Source organism: Bos taurus, chromosome 6 (genome assembly GCF_002263795.3).
Source record: "Bos taurus isolate L1 Dominette 01449 registration number 42190680 breed Hereford chromosome 6, ARS-UCD2.0, whole genome shotgun sequence".
NCBI classification, from domain to species: domain Eukaryota; kingdom Metazoa; phylum Chordata; class Mammalia; order Artiodactyla; family Bovidae; genus Bos; species Bos taurus.
In genome coordinates, this window is record NC_037333.1 from 24,628,394 (window position 1) to 24,645,508 (window position 17,115).

The following is a 17,115-nucleotide window of genomic DNA, read 5'->3' on the forward strand; positions in this document are numbered from 1 at the left end:
ATATGTGAACCATGAAATTCTAGATGTTCAAGCTGGTTTTAGAAAAGGCAGAGGAACCAGAGATCCAATTGCCAACATCTGCTGGATCATGGAAAAAGCAAGAGAGTTTCAGAAAAACATCTATGTCTGTTTTATTGACTATGCCAAAGCCTTTGACTATGTGGATCACAATAAACTGTGGAAAATTCTGAAAGAGATGGGAATACCAGAACACCTGACCTGCCTTTTGAGACCTGTATGCAGGTCAGGAAGCAACAGTTAGAACTAGACATGGAACAACAGACTGGTTCCAAATAGGAAAAGGAGTACGTCAAGGCTGTATATTGTCACTCTGCTTATTTAACTTATATGCAGAGTACATCATGAGAATGCTGGGCTGGATGAAGCACAAGCTGGAATCAAGATTGCTGGGAGAAATATCAATAACTTCAGATATGCAGATGACACCACCCTATGGCAGAAAGTGAAGAGGAACTAAAGAACCTCTTGATGAAAGTGAAAGAGTAGAGTGAAAAAGTTGGCTTAAAGCTCAGCATTCAGAAAACTAAGATCATGGCATTCTGTCCCATCACTTCATGGCAAGTAGATGGGGAAACAATGGCTGACTTTATTTTAGGGGGCTCCAAAATCACTGCAGATGGTGATTGCAGCCATGAAATCAAAAGACACTTACTCCTTGGAAGGAAAGTTATGACCAACCTAGACAGCATATTAAAAAGAGACATTACTTTGCCCACAAAGGTCCGTCTAGTCAAGGCTACAGTTTCTCCAGTGGTCATGTGTGGATGTGAGAGGTGGACTATAAAGAAAGCTGAGGGTTGAAGAACTGACGCTTTTGAACTGTGGTGTTGTAGAAGACTCTTGAGAGTACCTTGGACTTCAAGGAGATCCAATCAGTCCATCCTAAGGGAGATCAGTCCTGGGTGTTCATTGGAAGGACTGATGTTGAAGCTGAAACTCCAATACTTTGGCCACCTGATGCAAAGAGCTGACTCATTTGAAAAGACCTTGATGCTGGGAAAGTTTGAGGGCAGGAAGAGAAGGGGAGGACAGAGGATGAGATGGTTGGATGGCATCACCAACAGAATGGACATGAGTTTGGGTAAGCTGCAGGAGTTGGTGATGGACAGGGAGGCCTGGTGTGCTGCAGTCCATGGGGTCGCAAAGAGTCGGACACGACTAAGCGCCTGAACTGAACTGAACTGAAGGGACATCAGAGTCATTTTACCTTCACAAATCTTTAGGATCTCTTCATGATAAAACTAGAGGATGTAATACTTCGGAATGAGGCATATTTCCTATAAATATATAATTGTTGGATGATTATTAATAGACAAATACATTTCTCTGTTAATAACTTGAGAGGAATCTAAGAGCGTCCTGTGAGCTGGAAGTGTCCAGGTTTGGTTTCTCATTTTAAGCTTTCCTTTGCAGGGCAGACTGAATGGAGTTCACTTGAGTGTGACGTGTGCTGCAGGGAGTGTGGGCCACCCGCTGTGGGCCTAGATACACTTTTAAGAACCTCATTGAACTTGGGATCAGCAATTCTGGAGTCTACTCTGCTGCAGGCCCTGGGCTGGGCCTGTGATGGAGCTGATTAAAAGAGACCCTTGTGTGTTTTCCCTGTTGCTGAATTTTCTGTGGATTGACACTCTTTGCGCCATGCTGTGAACCTGGTCATTTTTCTTTATTTGTCACATTACCCTTCGTTTGGAGTCTGGTAAGGAATCGTGAGTTTCTCTTCTGCAGTAATTCATCAGGTCACCCTCCTCCTCTTCCCTTGATTGACTTTATGCAGACACAGCCAGTCCATGTCATTCTGGTCTAAATAACACATTTCCCACAACAGTATTGCTTTCTTTCTTATCCTGAATGTAGCACATGAGGTCCCCAATTGAACCTCCAGTAGCCATAAAGCCTGATGGATAAAAGGTATTTAGTAAGCACTTGCTTGATTAAATTTGAAGTTGAATTTTATTATCCAGAAAAGGGCAACTTCACCTTTTGGATTTGGTTATGTACTTTGAAAGCTTCAGGTAGACCTATGAATGGAGGCTTTTGCTCGGTAAAATGGTAAAACCAGAAAGCTGGGGGATATGGGACAAAGAACCCTGCACACAATTTGCATCCAGATAGGTGCTATTGGCACCGCCCTCCTGATTAGCAGTAGAACAGCAGACAGGCTAATCTCTCTAAATGTCACCTCCCTGATCTGCATGTTTGGAACAATAATCCCAACCTCATGAGGTCATTTTGAAAATTAAATAATATAATGAATGTAAATGAAAGTGTTAGTCTCTCAGTCGTGTCCGACCCTTTGTGACCCTGTGGACTGTAGCTCATCTGGTTTGTCTGTCCATGGGATTCTCCAGGCAAGAATACTGGAGTGGGTTGCCATTCCCTTCCCCAGAGGATCTTCCCGTCCCAGAGATCAAACCCACGTCTCCTGCATTGCAGGCAAATTCTTTACTATCTGAGCCATCAGGGAAGCCCCGATGAATTTAAAAACCATGTACTATATGTTAGATATTTCATAAACGTTTGTTTCCTTTTTTCTTCTCCCCTCGCAAACATTTAACTTTGACATGAAAAAAGGTGCCCGAAGTTGCTCGCCACTTCAAGGACTATAAACTGTGTCTTATTCACCCAAGTATTCAAGAGGTGTCAATCATATTACAAACTCCAAAGGACATTAAATGCTGTTCCCCTGCCACCTAGTCTACCCACCAGCTTCCCAAAGCACAATAAAATAACATTAGAACAATGATTTAAGCTGAAAATTCGGCTGACAGGGAAAGCACGAAGCCCCACTCCTTTGAGGCTTAGCCATACCTATGGGCACAACCACAGCGCAGCTTCCAGGCTGCCTGACGTCACAGCTTAATGAGGTTTTTGACTGGGGCTTCCGGGCATCTTGGGAAGGGGCGGGAGGGGTGAGGGATGCGGCGCCTCTGGTGGTTGGAAAAGCCCTCTGGGGACCCCCAGTGGTCATTAGGAGTCATAAGTGTCTCTGCAAAAAGCCTGTGGCCTTGGGGAAAATACCTGAGCTTCAATTATGTGTATGTCTTCATCTCTCCCCCGTGATCAGGGTTTCTTCCAGGGAAATTAGTGGTGAGAAAGTAAATGCTCTGGGGCCTCCGATTTAGAAATTGGAGTTCTGTTTGGCATGCACAGCAAAAGAGGGCTTCGAATAGGGAGACAGAGCTGGACCATTCTTTGTCATCCTCAGCAGGGTATGCAGGAGACAGGGCAAGCAGGTGGGGGATGAAGGAAACAGCAGCTCAGCCCTTCTTTCCCGAGGACCGCATCGCTGAGACCGCTGGCGAGGGTCCTTCTTAGAGCCATTCCGGCAGAAGCTGGGGAAGAAATAGGCAACATTAGAGCTGTCCTGCTCTTAAACAGACTGCTGTAGCTTGTGCGTTTCTGCTTCCTGAATCTTTATTCCCCTAGTTCTGTTGCAAATAAGCAGTAAAGGTTTTATTATGCTGGGGAATAAATAATGAATGATTCAGCCTGCACTCCAGGCGTAACTGGAGAACAGAGATGGACCAACAAGGATTTGTTTACATGAAGTACCAAGACACCCCTAGGTAGGAACTTCTCCTTTTGGGGAAAGACTGGGGGAATACAGACAAGCTTGTCTCAAAGAAGGGTGGGAGTGTAATTTTGAACACAGCATAGTTTTTGTCACTCAGATTCATCTCCAACTCAGCCTTCCAGCCTCAGTTCGTTTCTTGCAACAATAAGTCCCCAAACTGACTCCTCCTGCAGCAGTTAGAGGCTTCTCTGGTGGCTCAGACAGTGAAGAATCCATCTGCAATGCAGAAGGCCTGGGTTTGATCCCTGGCTCAGAAAGATCCCCTGGAGAAGGGAATGGTAGCCCACCTCAGTAGGAGGAGATAAAGAGTCACCAGGCTTGACATCTGCTAAGAGACAAGTCACCACAGCTTCAGGAGTGTGCAGAGACAGCCGCCTGGGCACAGCCACATCTTTAGACACCTGAGACCTTTGTGTCTCTGGCTGTCCTGCTGAATTCCCTGACCTAGTCACTGGGATGATAGCTGTCATTTTGGGCATCCGCAATGACAGGAAACATGACCCCAAACAGCCAGAGTGGAAGAGGAAAATGGCAGACACCACAGGCCGCCAAAGGGCTGGTAAGCTTGTTCATTTATGCCTCCCTCAAGTGTGATGCTGCAGTGGCTTGAATAGTGATTCGCCAGATACATGTCTGCATCCAACCCCACCCAAACCTCTGAATGTGATCTTATTTGGGAAAAGGTCTTTGCAGATGTAATTAAGTTAAAGATCTCAAGATGAGATCATCCTGGATTATCTGAGTGGGCCCTAAATCCAAAGAGAAGAGACCTTCTTGCCTGGAAAATCCCATGGACGGAGGAGCCTGGTGGGCTGCCGTCCATGGGGTCGCTAAGAGTCAGATACGACTGAGCGACTTCACTTTCACTTTTCACTTTCCTACATTGGAGAAGGAAATGGCAACCCACTCCAGTGTTCTTGCCTGGAGAATCCCAGGGATGGGGGAGCCTGGTGGGCTGCCGTCTATGGGGTCGCAGAGTCGGACACGACTAAAGCGACTTAGCAGCAGCAGAGAGACATAGAGAGCAAGGAAAAGGCCATGTGAAGACAGAGACAGAGAGTAGCAACAACGAGGAGTTAGGCAACAGTGAGGCAAGGAACGCTGAGGGCCACCTTTCCCAGACCCTTCTGAGGGAGCAGAGCTCCTCCAACATTTTATTTCAGACTTGTGGCCTCCAGAATCGTGAAAGAATAAATTTCTGCTGCTTTAAGCCATTCAATTTGTGGTAATTTTTAAAGGCAATTCTGGGAACAAATACATTTGCCAAAAAAAAAATATTTCTTGAGCACATTCACTATGCCAAACACCATGCCAGGTACTGGGGACATAGCAGTAAACAAAACAGACATTACAAGAAGGAAAGAGATAAGGCACTGGTGAATGAAACAAGGCAATTTCTGAGAATAAAATGTCCTACAAATAAATGTCAAATATGGTGATATGGTAAAGAGTACTTGAGAGGTGCTACCCTTTACCAGACTGCATAATCAGGGAAGGTCTTTTTAGAAGGTGACAATTTAGCTGATGACATTCAAAAATGTCCAGGAAAAAAGTATAAAGAATCAGAATGGGGCTGAACTTTTTCCAGAAAAAGTCAGAGTGGAGCCAGAAAAATGCTATTTTATAACTGTTATTGTGCCCCCTTTTCCCCGAAATTGCTCTTCCAACATCATTGCTTGGAGCTCTAAGGTGTTCTGTTAAAACCCCTCTTGGAGTCACAACTGGAGGGAGATTTGGAAGGGATTCAGGCAGGATTGTCTACCTCTGATGTCCCTGCCAATAAAAACAGCTGTGTGGAGCCAACTTGATATACATATGACCTCCAAGTAAGCTTTTATTTGATAAAGTAAAGTGTCTGCCTGCAATGTGGGAGACCCGGGTTTGATCCCTGGGTCAGGAAGATCCTCTGGAGAAGGAAATGGCAACCCACTCCAGTAGCCTTGCCTGGAAAATCCCATGGACGGAGGAGCCTGATATGCTACAGTCCATGGGGTCGCAAAGAGTCAAACAAGACTGAGTGACTTCACTTTCCTTTTTCTTTCCTTTCCACAGATAAATGGATAAAGATGTGGTGCATGTATATAATGGACTATTACTCAGCCATAATAAAGAATGAAATAATGCTATTTGCAACAAGATGGATAGACCTAGAGGGCTTCCCAGGTGGCTCAATGGTTAAGAATCTTCCTGCCTAAACTGATAAAAATGCATTTGATTACTAAATATTAAAAATTTAAGTCAAAGCAACATGATTTGACTATTTTAAGGATTTAAAAATAACTAAGAAAATTATTTATTTTGGAACTTAGCAAAAAAAAGTACATAATAAATTAGAACTGAATTATTTAAAAAAGAGAGAGAGAGGGAAAAGAATCTGCCTCCCAGTGCAGGAGACAAAGGGGACATGGGTTTGATCCTTGAGTTGGGAAGATCCCCTGGTGGCGGAAATGGCAACCCACACCAGTATTTTTGCCTGAAAAATCCCATGGACAGAGGAGTCTGCTGCTGCTGCTGCTGCTGCTGCTAAGTCGCTTCAGTCGTGTCCGACTCTGTGCGATCCCATAGATGGCAGCCCACCAGGCTCCCCCGTCCCTGGGATTCTCCAGGCAAGAACACTGGAGTGGGTTGCCATTTCCTTCTCCAATGCATGAAACTGAAAAGTGAAAGTGAAGTCACTCAGTCGTGTCCGACTCTTAGCGACCCCACGGACTGTAGCCTACCAGGCTCCTCCATCCATGGGATTCTCCAGGCAAGAGTACTGGAGTGGGGTGCCCTTGTCTGGCAGGCTATAATTCCTGGAGTTGCAAAGAGTTGGACACCACTGAGTGACTAAGAATGCATGCAAGGATGGGCCTAGAGAATATTAAACTTCAGTGAAGTAAGTCAGACAAAAACAAAAATGATAAAAGTGAACTTCTTTACAAAATGTAAATAGACTCTCAGATAGAGAAAACAAACTTATGATTACCAAAGGGGAAATTCAGAGAGAGGTAAATTGGAAATTTGGGATTAACAGATATAGACTATTATAGATAAAATAGATAAGCAAGAAGATCCTACTGTACAACACAGGGAACTATACTCAGTATCTTGTAATAACCTATAACAGAAAACAAGCTTAAAGAGACTATATATATATATATATATATATATATATATATATATATATTCAGCTGCCGCAAAGTCACTTCAGTCGTTTCCGACTCTGTGCGACCCCATAGATGGCAGTCCACCAGGCTCCCCTGTCCCTGGAATTCTCCAGGCAAGAACACAGGAATGGGTTGCCATTTCCCTCTCCAATGCATGAAAGTGAAAAGTGAAAGTGAAGTCGCTCAGTCGTGTCCGACTCTTAGCGACCCCATGGACTGCAGCCTACTAGGCTCCTCTGTCCATGGGATTTTCCAGGCAAGAGTACTGGAGTGCGGTGCCATTGCCTTCTCCGATATATATTCAGATATATGTGTATATATATACACACATACATATATATAAACACAGTTTGCTGTATACCTGAATCATTGTAAATCAGCTATACTTCAATTCAAAAATAATAATACTAACAATAAAGTGTTCCATGGCTTACAGAAAATCTGAAAAACACTGCCTCAAGCTGGTGTAGCTGGTGAACATGAAATTATACTGTGTAGCATATGCTTTGTCCAGGGCTTTCTACCTTCTAAAGTACAGCCAGTAGTTCAGCAGGACCTCTCTACACTAAGGAAATGAAACTTCCTCTCCGTTCTCTCAGGTTCTGTCTCCCTTTTGATTGACATACATTTCTCCAAAATATCCTATTTCCTTCTCAGGAAAGGAGGTCTTACTTAACTGAAGGACATATATCAATTATGTGAAATATTTTTAAACTTCATCATACCATGGTTCAGTCTTCACACTTTGCCTAAGTATTTCTAAGGATCTAACCCTGGTGAGATACTTCACAGCAATGCTAAGATGAAGCCAGGGGCAACCAGATGAATTTCCTGTTAGCTAGACATCTCTTCCCTCTCTAGCCAGTCATAAAGACGTAAGTGGCAGTAGAGTACACAAAAACTGAAAAACTATGGATTTAGCTAGGCCAGTTCTAGACTTCTGAAACCCTGAAGCTATCTTTACAATTATATCAGCTGTGATGAACAGGAAATAAAACTGAATAACAGTGGCTTACACAAGAGAAAACGGTATTTTTTTTTTCTCTCCCCAAGAGTCTAGATTATCAAGCTAAGTCTAGTGTAATGCTCAGAAGTATTAGGTACTCAAGTTCCTTCCATCTTGTAGCTCTGCTATACATAGGACTTCTATCGCAAGGTCATTTCATGTTTCAGAATGGCTACTTTATTCACATTTCTATCCATAGGAAAGAGAAAATGGGAGGAAAGAACATGTCTTTTTCATTTTAAAGAAACTTCTTGGAAGTTGCAGTCAGTACTTCTTCTTACATCCCCTTGGCCTAAACTTAGCCACAAGAAAGCTGAGAAATACAGTCTTTTTCCCAAGTGGTGATGTACCAACTTAAAAGTTGGGATTTTCTTACTGCCCTCTTCCTACCTCCGTAACCTCCCCTTGCTCTCTGCTCACCCCCTCTCCTCTGAGCTCTGCTTCATGGACCCACTCCTAGTCCTTGAACAGATTCGAGTCCCATCCAACCTAATGTTTTTCATGTGCTCTTCTCTGGATCACTCTCCCCCTGCACATCCCACTCTTCTAACCTATTCAGTTCAGTTCAGTTCAGTTCAGTCGTTCAGTCATGTCTGACTCTTTGCTATCCCATGGCCTGCAGCACGCCAGGCCTCCCTGTCCATCACCAACTCCTGGAGTTTACTCAAACTCATGCCCATTGATTGAGTCAGTGATGCCATCCAACCATCTCATCCTCTGTCATCCCTTTCTCCTCCCACCTTCATCTTTCCCAGCATCAGGGTCTTTTCAAATGAGTCAGTTCTTTGAATCAGGTGGCCAAAGTATTGCAGTTTCAGCATCAGTCCTTCCAATGAATATTCAGGACTGATCTCCTTTAGGATGGACTGGTTGGATCTCCTTGCAGTCCAAGGGACTCTCAAGAGTCTTCTCCAACACCACAGTTCAAAAGCATCAATTCTTCTAACCTATTCAATTTTTGTTTATTCTTCAGGTCTGACTTGAACCCACACTCCCAGCCCTAATCAGGGTCCAGTGCGCCACTACACAATCTCAGAGGAGTGTGTGCTTCTCATTTGCACCTATCACAGTCACATTTTGACATTTTTTGTGAGACTATTTGATTCATGGTTAGCTTCCCCTTTAGAAAGTAAGTCAGTTTGTCTATCGTTCACTCTTTACCCTAGTATTCCTAGTGTCTCTTGCTTATTATCAGTACTTAGAAAATGCCCAACAAATAAGAGTTAATTCCTTTAAAATTTTATGCTTTACAAAATGGTGTGAGCATTCCTGAAAAACTATTTATGCTACAGACAGCATATATTATTAATTATAAATTTACAAAATAAAAATAAAACATAAATTTTTCTTTCTTTATAATCTGGAAAGTCCAAGTCATTTGAGGAGGATGGTATTTATATTGGTGAATTTAGGGGTGGGAGAGTGGAGGGTGTTGTTTTATTTCTATTTTTTCAGTTTTCTTGAGAGCTTGAGGACCGGGTAATCTCTCAGTCACTCCCAACTTCATGTGTATCCAGGTTTACATTTTTGCATTGATTCATCCTTGACTTTATTTCTTGAATATACTCTGCTTGTAGTAGCAGCCTTGCTTTAGCATTTGAGCCAATCGGATCTAATTTTAACAATATAGATGACAGTTTTGGTCCTCTACCTTGAAGAATCCCCTATCTGCAGCTTTACTGAGAAAAAAAAAAAAAACCCTGGGGTGCAGTCACTAGCACTCACTGCTTAAGAGTTGAGGTGGAATTGATTCAGGGAATCAAGGTTGCACAGCTCCCACATTGATCTGTCGTAGAATTCAGTCACATCTTTCTGTATCTCCTTGGCTAGAAATAGCCATGGAAAAGGAAATGGCTATGAGAGAGAAAAGAATCACATCAACTGTATCACCAGTGTTTTCTAATTATCATCCTCTACATGACTCCATTGTTAAATGCCTTTTTCTCACATGTTATTCTTACAATATTGAGATGATAGTAGTAGTTCATATTTATTGAGTGTTTACTATATGCCAGGCAAAACAGTAGGTTAATCTAATAACATAAAACTAAATACAGCAGAGCCCGCTGTGTTTGAAATTCACTGTGTCCAGAAGATATGTGTATTTACAAACAGTACACAGAATACTCTACCCATAAGTTGGTTGAAGATTCAACTCATAAGCCTTTTGCTTGAGTGCTTTCCTTCCACATTCAAATCTTGACATATATCATCGTTACCCTCTCTCTTCACTTGGGTTTCAGATAATTAACTAAGCTACCTCCTTAGGTTTCCAGTGATTTGTTTCTTAACTGTATTTCCCTCCCAAAGGTTGATTAGGTAAGAAACTAATACACTGTAAGCAACCCACAGCTGCTAGCTTTGTGCAGCCTTCCCCATGTTTTCTCTTGCCTCCAAGGCCCTATACATTCTGTTTCCTCTGTCTGAAACCCACAACTTCATTCTGCCTGGAAAATTCTGAACCATCCGTCAGACCTCAATTTTCACCTCTCTCTAAATCCAGGTATGCAACAAGTGCTCCTATTGTATAACATTAATCAAACTACATTATAAAATTTCAATTTATTTTTCTGCATTTCTCAATGGACTACAAGCCTTAAAACAGTCTTCTATTGGCTTTATTTTTCACAAAATGCAGATAAAATAAATATCTGTCAAATATGTATATATATATATATATATATATATATATATATAAATACTTCTACTATTTAGCTCAGTTCCAGGCAATGACTAAGGAGATATGTCTTCAACATAGCTTAAGGACCAGCTCTAAGTTTCCCAGTTCTCAAGCATAAACATTTTGCATCACAGATTCTTCTGTTCTTCGAAAGCAACTGCTACCCAAATGAATATAAAGAAACACATTCACCTACACAAATCCCCAAATAAATAAACACTTCAAGGTTCCTTTCCCATCAAATGTATCTTTAACAACTAACTGATGGAAAGATCGGAAAAATGATGGTAGACGTTTTATTTTTTAATTAACTTATTTGTTTTAATTGAAAGATAATTACTTCACAATATTGTGATGGTTTTTGCCATACATCAACCAACTTGAATAAGCCACAGGTATACATGTGTCTCCCCCATCCTGAACCCCCTGCCACCTCCCACCCCACCCTATCCCTCTGGGTTGTCCCAGAGCACTGGCTCTGGGTGCCCTGCTTCATGCATCGAATTTGCACTAGCCATCTATTTTATATATGATAATATACATGTTTCTGTGCTATTCCTTCAAATCATCCCACTCTCACATTCTTCCGCTGAGGCCAAAAGTCTGTTCTTTACATCTGTGTCTCCTCTGCTGCCCTGCATGTAGGATCGTCATTACCACGTTTCTAAATTCCATATATATGTGCTAATATACAGTATCTGTCTTTCTATTTCTGACTTACTGCACTCTGTATATGTTCCAGTTTCATCCACCTCATTAGGACTGACTCAAATGCATTCCTTTTTATAGCTGAGTAATATTCCATTGTGTAAATGTATATGGTAGACTTTTTAATGTGAGAATTTATCCAAAGCAATGGTTAGACTGATCATGCTTCTTAACTGCTCCAAACTTTCAGTGGTGCCCTAATATCTGTAAATCTGTAAGAACCTGTGTGTTTGAGGCTGGCATTGAAGGCTATCCACAGTCTTGCTCCTTCCTAACTTCCAAGCCCCTTCTTCTCAACTTTTCCGTGTTCTTTATTCTAGGCAAGTTAAGTTGTTATTTTCCATATTAGCCCGATATGTGTAATCTTTGGGGTCATAATGATGGTATCTAATCCTCAGAGAGTCTTTATTATGGGCTAGACTCTCTTCTAAGTCCTTTCCATGTGTTAATCATTTAATTCTTACAGCGACACTTTTGGGCAGATGTTATGATCCCCGTGCTGGAATGAGGTAGTTGACACACCCTGATCAAGATCAGACAGCTAATAGGCTGCAATGCCTACCTGCAATGCCATAACTCCAGTCCATGTGCTTGGTAGTTTTGTTCATAGTAGGCCTTTAATACATATTTTTGGAAATTTGAAGGAGAAAGAGGCAATTGATTAAAAAAAAAAAGTAGGTGGCAAATGGGTTATTCTGTGATATTTTATATTTCTCTTTTTAAATGTCAGATTCAAAGCCAAGGAAGACACGTGTCTAAGTAAAAGAAATTCTAATAAACTGAGAACTTCCTCAGACTTTATTTCTTGATGACTCTGTGCTATCCCCCTCCCACCATTGCCCCCCTCAGTCTTTGAGGCAAAGATGTACTCATTCTTCAGGATGGAGTTGAAATGTCACTTCCTGGCAAACTCTGCCTGAAGCTCCTCATGTAACAACACACAATGATTAAGAATCTTCCTTCTGTCCCCTCAGGCGCTCTTGCCTGACTGTTACAGAGCTCATCTCGTAGTGTGGATGGCTGTTACTTGACTTCTCATTAAGTTGGGAGTACCGTGTCCTTCATCTTTATGTGGCTGGAGGCACATAAAGTCACCCTCTCCCCATACCCATAGTCCCCAGTCAGAGGAGACTCCCCTGCTGATGCTCCCATCCCTTAGTTACAAAAAAGTCACCCTTCGGCATTCCGCTGTCAGTCACTGACTCCCCGGCCAGTCAGGGCAGGCTTCTCACCACTGTTTCTCCCTCAGTATCAGTTCAGACTTTACTGTCTCTGAGAACAAAATTAACGTTTGTTTCTGGAAGGTGTTGTTGACTTTATAGTTGAGCCAGTAAAGGAATCAGCAGGCCTGCCATTTTCCTGGGGGAATGTTAGGACAGAAACTCGTGTCTGCTGGACTGCTCCCCACAAGGGAACCAGAGCCCACCTCACCCCACAACTACATCCACCACCTTCCCCCAAAGGTAAGCTTTCCCTGAGATGTTGCACAGGCTGGGGGTTGAGGAGCGGGTAGTAAAATTTTCAGACTGAAAAGCCTGCTTTTAAAAGGATAGTTTTTATGGAAACATGATCTAAAAATAAAAACTAAAACACTCTGAGGGTAGGCGAGCCATCCTCTGGCAGATAAGGTTGATCGGGTGGTGCTGACACTTTGAGAATCTTCCTTCTGAGAGTCAAGGCAAAGCACCGTTGAGCGAAAGGGTCTCTTCAACTTTGTAATTCCCTCTGCCTTCACCCTGTGATTCAGACCCTCCTAACCTCACTGCATTCGCATGTCCATGGCAGCATTACTCACAATAGTTCTAGATATGGAAACAGCCTAAACATAAATCGACAGATGAATGGATAAAGAAGATTTGGTGTATCGGTTCAGTTCGGTTCAGTCACTCAGTCGTGTCCAACTCTTTGTGACCCCATGAATCACAGCACGCCAGGCCTCCCTGTCCATCACCAACTCCCGGAGTTTAATCAAACTCATGTCCATCGAGTCAGTGATGCCATCCAGCCATCTCATCCTCTGTCGTCCCCTTCTCCCCCTGCCCCCAATCCCTCCCAGCTTCAGGGTCTTTTCAAATGAGTCAACTCTTTGCATGAGGTGGCCAAAGTATTGGAGTTTCAGCCTCAACATCAGTCCTTCCAATGAACACCCAGGACTGATCTCCTTTAGGATGGACTGGTTGGATCTCCTTGCAGTCCAAGGGACTCTCAAGAGTCTTCTCCAACACCACAGTTCAAAAGCATCAATTCTTCGGTGCTCAGCTTTCTTCACAGTCCAACTCTCACATCCATACATGACCACTGGAAAAACCATAGCCTTGGCTAGACGGACCTTTGCTGGCAGATTTGCTGTATATACACAGTGAAATAGTATTCAACCACGAGGAAGAAGGAAATCCTGCCACTTGGGACAACATGGATGGACTTTGAGGGTAATATTCTAAGTGAAATAAGTCAGAGTAAGACAGATATTGCATGGTATCACTTGCATGTGGAATCTAAAATAATGAAGTCAAACTCATACAACAGAAAGTATAAAAGTAGTTGTCGGGGACTGGGGAGAAGGAAGGGGAGAAAAATAGGAGAGAGGTTAGTAAAAGGTACAAACTCAGCTGTAAGATGAATAAGGCCCGAAGATCTAGTGAAAAGCATGAAGACTGATGTAGATAACACTGTATTGTATAACTGAAAACTGCTAAGAGAATAAAATTTAAATGTTCTCTGAATGGTATTAACTCGATGGGGGGAATCCTTTCATAATGTATACATGTATATTAAATCACCTTGATGTATACTTTAGGTATCTTACAATTTTATATTAAACCTCAATGGAGCTGACAAAAATAAAATTTATAAATAATTTTTAAAAATATATATTTTTTGAAGTATAGTTGACTTACAATGTTTCAGGTACACAACAAGTATATTATTTTTGAAGTTATTTTCCGTTATAGGTTATTATGAGATATTAACTATGGTTCACTATGCTATACAGTAAACCTTTGCTGCATATCTAGTTTTTTGATTAGAAATCTAGCATTCTGTTCATACTAAGTCAAACAAATGGAATCAAAATGTCATAAACTTTTTAGTTAGGCAAAAATTGATGTTTTCTAATATATATATTATATTTATTATTTATATATATGTAGACAAAAGCTTTTCTACTATGTTTAATAAAGGCTTTAGAAAGAACATTTAAAAAAAAAAAAAGAAGAGATGGAGAAATTGAAAACCTAAACTCAATTAAACGGGAGCACTGAATATGAAATAGAAAAAATGAAACTAGATAAAAGTAAAAGATCATTCTATAGTGCAGTTGTTTTTAAACATGACAAGGCAAACTTTTTCTTTTTTTAAAGAGATTGTGTGATTATTTTTAAGAGAGCTTTTAGCTTCAAACTCTGATATCTAAATATAAAATAACTAACCTCCAAGTTTAACAAGAATAGAAAGAAAAAAAGAAATTCCCGATCTCATGTAATGTTTTAGGAATGCTAAATTAAGACAGTTGTCAGAGGAAATGAGTTTGTTCCCCAGTCTATGGTGAGCTCCAGTGCAGAAGTGTTGTTCAGTCTCCCAGCTATGTCCGACTCTTTGTGACCCTATGGACTTCAGCACGCCAGGCCTCTCTGTCTCTCACCATCTCCCCAAAATTTGCCCAAGTTCACGTCCACTGCATCAGTAATGCCATCCAGCCATCTCATCCTCTGACGCCCTCTTCTCCTTTTGTGCTCAATCTTTCCCAGCATCAGGGACTTTTCCAGAGTTAGCTGTTTGCATCAGATGACCAAAATACTGTAGTTTAAGCTTCAGCATCAGTCCTTCCAATGAGTATTCAGGGTTGATTTCCCTTAAGATTGACTGGTTTGATTTTGCTGTCCAAGGGACTCTCAGGAGTTCTCCACCACCATAGTACAAAGGCATCGATTCTTCAGCTCTCCGCCTTCTTTATAGTCCAGCTCTCACAACCATAGAGGTGTTATCAATGCACTAAATACATGGGAGGAGTATTCTAAGGCAGGTGTCTTAACAGTAGAGTAATACCAAAATTTCAGATTTCCCCAAAGGAAAAGCAAGCACAACAGTCTGAGAAAGAAAGATTGGATATAGAAAAATACCATTGAGACATTTATTCAATAAATGTTTGGTACTAATGCAAAACCCTAAAGAAATATATCTGCTATTCTTACGAAAGTCAAAGATCTAAAAACGTAGACACTTTCTTTATGTGTATGTGTGCTTAGTCAGTCAGTCGTGTCTGACTTTTTGTGACCCCATGGACTGCAGCCACCAGGCTCCTCTGCCCATGGGATTTCCCAGGCAAGAATACGGGAGTGGGTTGCCATTTCCTTCCCCAGGGTATCTTCCTGACCCAGGGATCAAGCCTGCATCTCCTGTGTCTCCTGCACTGCAGGCATATTCTTTTACCCACTGAGCCATCAGGAAGCCCTCACTTTTATTACATTTAAGAAAAATATACTGAAAGGGAGGCTTTTAGTCACATGGTTGAGAACCAGGCTTTAGGCAGTGTTGTCCAATACAAGCTTCTGTGATTATGGAAGATTATGGATTATGGAATATAGCTGTGCACTCCAATGTGGTAGCCCCTGGCCACATGTGGCTAGTGGCCACTTAAAATATAGTTAATGTGATTCAGAAGCTGAACTTTAAATTTTAATTAATTTAAATAGCCACTTATGTTTATTTGCTAGCATATTAGACATCCCAATTCTATAGTCATGTTGACTTATGTTCGAATCCCAGTTGTGCCTTTTTATAATCCATGTAACCTGAGGGAAAACAATAAAACTTTCTAAGCTTTCAGAGTCTTCAGGTAGAAAATGCAGACATTAATGACACTCACTCTTTGGGGAATGTTGACGGTTAAATGAGATAATGTAGATAATAGAGTTATCTGCTTAACAGAGTGCCTAGTACAAATTGAATGCTCAATAAGTATTACCAAATTATTAATGAATATCAAGACATGATAAGAATATGAGATATAAATCCAATTGAAATAAAAGAAAAATTGTCATCTTAATAATGGAAGAGTTGTTCTTTGCCCTATTGCCATATCTTATTTTCTTCATAGCATTACCACTCTCTAGAAATCATATTATTGATTTGTTCATTTACACAGTTTTTATGTTTACCTTGCAAGAACATGAAGTCCATGAAGGTGGCTTGTTCATCAATGTCACTGTTTTTAATAAGTCCAGTGTCTTGACAAGCACCTAGCCCATAATCAGTACTTTATGAGCTGAGTAGATTAATGACTAAACAAACTAACCTAATCTCAGACTCTCCCAGGAACCTGCTTATCAAAAGAGAAAAGACACCTTTTTCCCATACAGATAGTTTATAGGGGATGATTAATAATGGGTATATGGTGATTTTATAAAATAGTATGGATTGATTAAACCAAAGTTAATGCTACTTTTTAAATAAGATTTAGAACTTCAACTCTCTGGATTGTTTTATTACATAGTTACTCAAGAATTGCTGAGTGCTTTAAAGTACTACATATAAAATTTGCAAATAAAAATGATATTCCATCAAAATTAATTGCCTTTATTTTTGCTAAACTTGTTTTTAAAGAAAATTCAGTCAAAATATGAAGATGTTTTCCTGAAAATAAAGTTCAATTAACATAAACAAAATGGAGATAATACACTTTTATTCACTTATTTGTTTCAAATGCATTTCGCATGATTTAGTATTCACTGAAAGTACAGTCTAAACATTTTTTTAAAAACATTTAAATCATCTCTAATTTGCAGTACCACCACAGTTAAAATATATTAAGTTAATAAAGTTATAATTTACATAATATCACTGACACCAAAGTATACTAATATAAACTGAACTAGATTATAATTTGCTCAGCAGAAAGCTCCACCAATTGCCAGAGTAGTATTCTGAACAGTGATTGACATGTAGCAATCAGAAATACAGTCAGGATTTATAGTCT